Genomic DNA, 7430 nt, shown 5'->3' with positions numbered 1-7430 from the left:
AGATATATATTTGCTTATAATATAATATAATATTAATTACTACACTATATTATAATACTGTAATAGTACAATAGTAATATATTAATAGTCACAATAATAATATAGTCATTGTAATCCATATATAGTGGTACCTCGAGTTATGAACTTAATTCGTTCCAGAAGGCTGTTCGAGTGCCTATACCGAATTAATTTATTCCCATGAGGAATAATGTAAATTAGATTAGTCCGTTTCAGACCCCCAAAAATATACTTACAAAACCACTTACAAAAATACACTTACATAATTGTTTGAGTTGGGAGCTGTTTGAAACACAAGGTACCACTGTAGTTGCTTTAATACATTATTTAGATTTAGTGCTTAGTTTTATAAGTTGAATCTACATTACATATGTATAAACACACATTTTTCTATCAATGCTTGAGTATTTATATGTACATAGATAAATTAGCTTTATTAACAAATTACTAATGCTTTTTGCAAGGAAACATAAGTGACAGTAAATACATGTAGTAGTATTGTATATAACAGCAATATCTTTCTTCTGTGCACTATACTGATGATAATTCATTATATTGATAATAATTTTAATAATAATCATAATTTGAATGCAGAATGGTAGAATATTATTGTACATAATAATAATAATAATAATAACAATAATAATAATATGTAATAATAATAATACAGGTAATGATTAGATATACAATATTGTAGTACTGGTTTAACAAATTTGTTTATAGTCCTGTAGGACTATAAGCATTAGCTTGGTTTATAACATTTATTCATTATACATTATGTCATATCTCATAGAACACAGACTGAGTGAAGGTAGGACTATCTTGCTATCAACAAAAAACAGTTGACCATCATTTGAGTAATCAACTCTTAGATGTATTAACATTGCAAGTCACTGTAGTGTCACTAGAAGCATTTTTGTGCCCCTTTTCTTTAGCATAGCAAATAATGTATTGAGAAGACTGTTGAGGTACACTGGTTTACAGCTGTATTAATAGTTCTTGAATATATTAGAGTCATCAAGTTGCTGACAGAATAAAGTACAAATGTTCTTGGAAAGCAGCACTACTCAAGAAGGTAGTAGTCATGAGACTATGAATAGTCATTATGAGTAAAGGAGATCAACCAAGTATATGTCTCAAGCACTTCCTCCAGTGACATTACTAGTGCTCAAATTCCTGTTGCTCAAGTACCGCAACTGTCAAACATATAAAATGACATTAAATGTCGAAGAGATGTTCTTTGAGCCTTGTATCAAGATGATTTATCCTTCATGCAGTAATTGCATTAATAGTCATTTTTATCTCTCACAATGTCAAAAAAGTTACAAATTTGACCTTCAGAAGACAATACATGTCCTGAATGCTTTTCTGAGTACAGTACAATACTAAATTTAGCTGGCTGGTGTAGTCCTGCTTAATAGTTCCAAATTGATTATTCTACTGTGACTCTCAGCTGAGAAGAGAAGTAGTGCAAACTACTTTCTTGGATTAGAAATTTGTTTAAATTCTGCTTCATATTCTTTACAAATCTCAAGCAGTTTCATGGCCTTTTTGGTGGATGCAACAACAGAAGGTCATCTGTACACCCGAGAACGTTGGGGCATGTTTTGCCAACTTAACAGCCAACCCCACATGTGTTGCCAGCACAACAACCATCCCCTTGAGCATGTATTGTCAACAAGACAACCAATCCTTATTGTGTATATACAGTATATTGCTAACATGAAAACCAACCCCTCATGCATACATTGCTAACATGATAACCAACCTTGCTTGTATTGCCAACATGACAGCCATGTATTATCATCATGATAGCCACCCTCACATGCATGAACCTTTCAGTGAATAGGTCCAAGTGTACTGAAAACAAGATAGGACTACGAGCTGCCCCTTTACCTGATCCTGCTACTCAGAGAGAACTGTAAATTCACATTATTCCATTTCGCAGCATCATATATGAGATAAGAGATATTTCACAACCCCTTGGTAGACCCTATTGTTAATGCTTTGACAAATTTTTTTTAGAAGCATTAAGAAATACAGCAAACACATTGCTTCTCTACAAAATATAATACTGAATATCTTCTTAGTTGTGACTCTGCAGATGCTTTAAGTTCTTCAAGAAGGTTCATATGTATGAAATTAAGTTTGTTTCTTTATAAGTGTGTTACAAACTGGGTAGAAGCACTGCACTGCAATTTGGGAGAAAAGGAAAAATAGCTCAAACCTGGTTGCTCTCCATTTCTCAGACATTGTATGATCTTTTCAGTTTTAGTACTTGCATATGAATATAATAACAGTTAATAATAATTGGAAAGGGAACTAGTGTTATTATTATTCATAGACAAGTGCTAAATCCATAAGCATCCAACAACAACTAGGGATTGGGAGGGGTTGAGGTGATGGTGTTTGATCCAAGGAGGGAAAGGATAGCTCCAATTTCTTGAATTAAGAGCCTTTTATTATCAGGGCATTCCCTTTTTAGGGTAGGGGGAAGGGGGTATAGAAGAAGATAACAAAGTCTTTACTTTGTGTGTGTGAGAGTGCTTTTTTATATGTAAAAGAAACCAAAACAAAATAGTATTCAGAAATACTTACAGCTTTTGTGTTTCATATAGTAAGTGGTCAGCAAAGACTTAAAAGTTATCATAAGAACTTTTCTATACATTTGTAATGTAAAGTAGTCTAGGACAGTGGTTTTCAAAGTTTTTTTTGAAGTCATGGAATCTTTATATACTGGTGCACTAAAAAAATACCCTGGAACATTGACAAAATGAAGACTTGGCAAAATTTTTATTTATACAAGGCAAATGGTAACAAAACACAATTTATGCTACTGCTTGTGATATAAGAAACGTACAAAAAGTTATGTTAATTTAACAAAAATAATTTATAAGTCTAGACAAAGTAAAAGAAAGATAATATAATTTTATTGACCAAATTAAAAAAAAAAACAGTAATAAGTAAAAAATATCATGTTTATTGTAGAATTAATTTAAAAAAAAATTAATTTTAGTAATTGATGGGATCATTTTTAGTAGTTAATCAAGGACATAAATGTTCGGTGAATGGGATGTGATGGCCTTTTCTTGAATAAAGTTTCGTTATTTGGAACAGGGAAGGGCACCTGCAAGTGGAGATTATTTTCTACATTTGGCTTACTTCTGTAGTTGATTCTTGTTGCCGTATATAATGAAAAATTTCACAGATTTTTTTTTTTTTTTTCAAAATAAGTGAGATTTTTGAGTCATGTGTTAACTTTAAAATGTACAATATTCTTTTAACATTTGAATTTAAAAACTAAGTTCAACATGATAATGAAATTTTGTCTCGCTCTCTCTCCGCCTCTCAGTCATGTCTCATGACATACCCGACAGAGCTACTTGTACATGAAGTTCCTGCAGAATCCTAGTGTTCTCCAGGACACAGTTTAAAGACCTGATATTGTGTGCATGTATCATATACCAAGGTTAACATGAGCACACAAGATAATCACACTTTACCTTATCTCATGTTCACAGTGTGAACACGAGATAAGTGGGTTTGATTCATTATAGTAGACATAAAAATAATTATTTAATTTTTCAGTCTCATTAGTTAGCTTCAAGACACTGTTATACAAGATTAGCGTACACTTTCTCTTTAAAATATAAAGATTTTAACCCACTATGACACTGTTAGGGATGTTAGTGATTGTTTTAGCGGAAGGTATAATCTTTTCAGTTTCATCCTGAAACTCGCAATTTTTAAGAATGAAGCTAATTATACTGTACTACTGTATTCTTTTCTCTCTATATTTTTAATTGCCTGATAATATTCAGCATTTTACAACAACAAATTCTCTCTGCCAACCATATCTTGGATAAGAAAGCTTCAATGGAGAAAGACACACACATGCAGTAAAATGTTAAGAAAGCCCACTGTGTGGGCAAAATGTTATTAATAAAGGATCACATTGTACTGCATTTGTCTTTTTCTTCATTATATTGGTATTTTATACCCCTTCTTTCTGCAACTAGCTGCTTCAAAGTTTGTTAAAAGAAATTTATTAGTAAAATCAGCTACTATACATATTCCAAGTTAGTTTGCCTCTGTTTTGCTTAACAATATTTTGAGTAGAGTAAAATATTTACCAGCTTGTTAGATTGGCTGTGACTCTGAGAGAAAGGTTGAAATCCTCTTCCTGTGCAGGACATGATACTGTACCTCATTACAAGCTATGAACAAAGCATCAAGTATGAATTCAGTGTTAGTGAAGTACATTAAAGGAATAGAGTATGATGTGAGGCTGGGATATGTCGAGTACTGTGTCAGATATGATGGAAGAGAGGGAGAGAAGTAAGGGAATAGGAAAGGGGAAATAAGAGGGAGGGGAAAGGGACTCTTCTGAGTACTGTATATACATTTATTTTTAATATAGTTGTTTTAAAATAAATGAAGTTAGATGCTATATTATAGTTCAAAAAATGCATCTCCATTTATAACTCTGGTGTGTCTGGGGAACATAGACTCTGAGTTCTGAACAATCAATCGACTTAAGAAAAATTTTCAGGAATGTATTAGTATTTTAAAATTTGTGGATCATCACATATTAAAGTTGCATCAACAACTTTGTGCAAAACACTGATTTGGACCAATATTTTGAAGTGACAGCCATGATTGGTACATAGGGAAGATTTTTCCAAACACATGCATCTAGATTCTTTGTTGGCATAGAAACTCAGCCAACAGAATGTGGCTTCATAAATGGACACACATGGGAAAATAATCCCACCAATTTTCTTGCCCCATAATGTTATTACCTCCTCCTCTTCCTCCTTCCTCTGGCAGTGTGTGTGTCAGCCAGTCTCATTCTCTTCCCAAGCTCACCTTGTGCACTGGTGCAGACAGAAGCAAGGCCATATGACATCATTTCATACATGACTAGATCACAGACCATATTAGATTAGTGGTAAATTCTTTGAAATCACTTTATGAGGACCTTAACACACATTCCAAGAAGGAAGAACTAGTCAAAATCATGTACATACCTAGCTACAAGAAGTAAAGCTGCTGGTAGCTCACAGGTAATGCTTTTGGCTCACCATCATATTATCTATGTATCTGGGCATGAGCTCTTGAATAGGGCTAGGCTTAGAAATAAGTTGATATAGGATATGTTAACAACTTAATCATTAAATTCAGTTTGTTAAAAAAAAAAAGCAGGAAGAAGAGGAGAGACGATATACTGTATAACAAAGAAAAAAATAGCATTTAGGTGAAATTATTTTGTGTGTATTTGATTAAATTCAACACATTAATATTCAGGAGGTCCTGAGGAAAAATTAGGCGATATATTAGGTACTACAATGGTATTTAGTGTAAGAGTTCACGTTGTTGAGGCCAGTTCTCCCAAGGTAATCACCCACCAGAAAGGTTGCAGTTTTATGTCTAAATGCAAATAGTGAATAGTGGATTCTAGACTTCTTTGTTTCTTCATCACTCATGATTGCTGTTATGGTTATATTATTCACTTGTGTTTGAAAGTCATTGCTGCTTGTGCTGGTGTTAGCAATTATTATGTTGTACTGTTCATTTACTGTTATTGAGAGTCTGTGCCATCTTTCTTTTCATTATCATCATTAGTTATAATCATTGCTGAAGTTGTCATGTTCATTGTGAGCAGTATAGTAAGTGATTCCATCAAGCTTCTGTGTCTTCAGCATTATTGTTGTTCTCACCATTATCATCATCCTTTTAATTTTTTAAGCTTTTTGTCTTTCATTGCCATTGGTATCTTTTTTTTTAACTCCACTCTTCCTCCTCCTTCCTCACCCATACTCCTCTTCCTCATCCATACTCCTTTTCATCACCCCTACTCCTCTTCCTTACCTCTACTCTTCCTCACCCTTTACTAACCCTCATCTTCCTCACCCCTTCTTTTCCTCACCTTTCTTTCTGCTCACTCTCCTCCCACTCCAACCCACCTCCCCCTCCTTACTGACTCTTGGCCTCTTCACTACCCTAATAAATAACTATTAAAACTTTCTTCACTCAAAATTATAAATCTGGCAGTGTTTAGTGAGTCACATTATAAACCTAGCATTGTTTAGTAAGTCACATTATAGACCTAGCATTGTTTAGTAACAGTCACATTATAAACCTGACAATGTTTAGCAATAGTCAATTTGTCTCCAGCATGTGTTTTAACAATGCAATATATTCAGAAAGTTTCCTTCATGGTCCACACACTTACTAGCAGGACAGTTAATGTTTTGCCACTGCTGAGCCGCAGTATGATGACATGTGAAACCATTTTTGTTGCTATTCATTTCTACACAAGTGTATCATTTGTAAGTTGTAAAGCTGAAAACAGAACTTTGTTTTATGCTTTGGGACTTTCTGTATCGTCTGATCTGCGTGCCTGCCAAAATGATGATAGTCAGTCAAAGATTTATTTAATGTGAACTTTAATATTTTATTGTCAGTTTGAATAATATTTTGTAAATAAAATGATTTGTATTTTTATGTTCCAAGGTATAATTATGAGCAGTAAAAATAAACCTGAACAAACAATGAAAGAAAAAACACTAACAGTTCTTGGAAATCCTTCAAGGCATATTCAAAGAGTCGTAGCATGTGTGGCCCTCATAAAGGAGGGCCAGCCCATTATTATCTTCAGCAGACCCTTCATTACTAGTGTCTCAGTATAACTAATAAGAATTTGTCTAACTTTATTTCCTGAGATGTGCTAATGGGGAGTAACACTGTTTTTCTTGAGAAATAGTGGGTGTGTCATGTTTGATTCATGAAAATTATTAGTGCATTCAGTCAGTGTTTTCCTATAGATAGTGATATTGGTGGTTACACATTCCATTGCAGTTCTACATTGAGGTTTATAATTATATCCTGAAGTAGGAAAAATTAAATTTCCCTTACACATTCTTTTTTTTTATGTAGCTTATTTATTTTTTAAAGCAAAACTTTTTGCTTTTCAAAAGCAAAATTTTATTCAAGCACTGCAGTTGTTGTTGTTGCTCTATTATTGTTTAGATAATTAAACCATATTTTTTTTCACTAGCTGTGGCTTTTTTAAAGTTTTCACTTTTTTATGTAAATACAATGCATCAATATAATTTTATTACTAAAATATTTCTGGGTGATGGGAATTATTGCAAAGCATATTGAAAGTGATGAGGATATTACAAGATAAATGTTTAATCCATTAATATGAAGGTGTGGCATGTTAAAGTTTAATTATGATGTGGCCAAGCCAGAAAGTTGCCAAAGAAATCTGAAAGTCCAGTCTTATTGTATTTTTTTAATACTTTAACTATTTCCAAAAAAAGTAAGATAACCCAAAGAAGAAAACACACAGACTATTGCTCATTCTGTAGCTGTTATTCCAGAAGTACAGTGTACATATCAGTAAT

General features: G+C 33.1%; 1 protein-coding gene across 12 annotated transcripts in view; it reads left to right on the top strand.

Annotated features, from left to right (window-relative positions):
• Positions 1-7430, top strand: part of LOC128693025 (solute carrier family 41 member 1) — a 155879-nt gene that overhangs the window by 97243 nt on the left and 51206 nt on the right. The window lies entirely within an intron of this gene.

The sequence above is a fragment of the Cherax quadricarinatus genome, chromosome 38, assembly GCF_038502225.1.
Source record: "Cherax quadricarinatus isolate ZL_2023a chromosome 38, ASM3850222v1, whole genome shotgun sequence".
In the NCBI taxonomy this organism is placed as follows: domain Eukaryota; kingdom Metazoa; phylum Arthropoda; class Malacostraca; order Decapoda; family Parastacidae; genus Cherax; species Cherax quadricarinatus.
The sequence above is the reverse complement of the archived record's forward strand: the minus strand, read 5'-3'. Positions and strand labels throughout refer to the sequence as shown.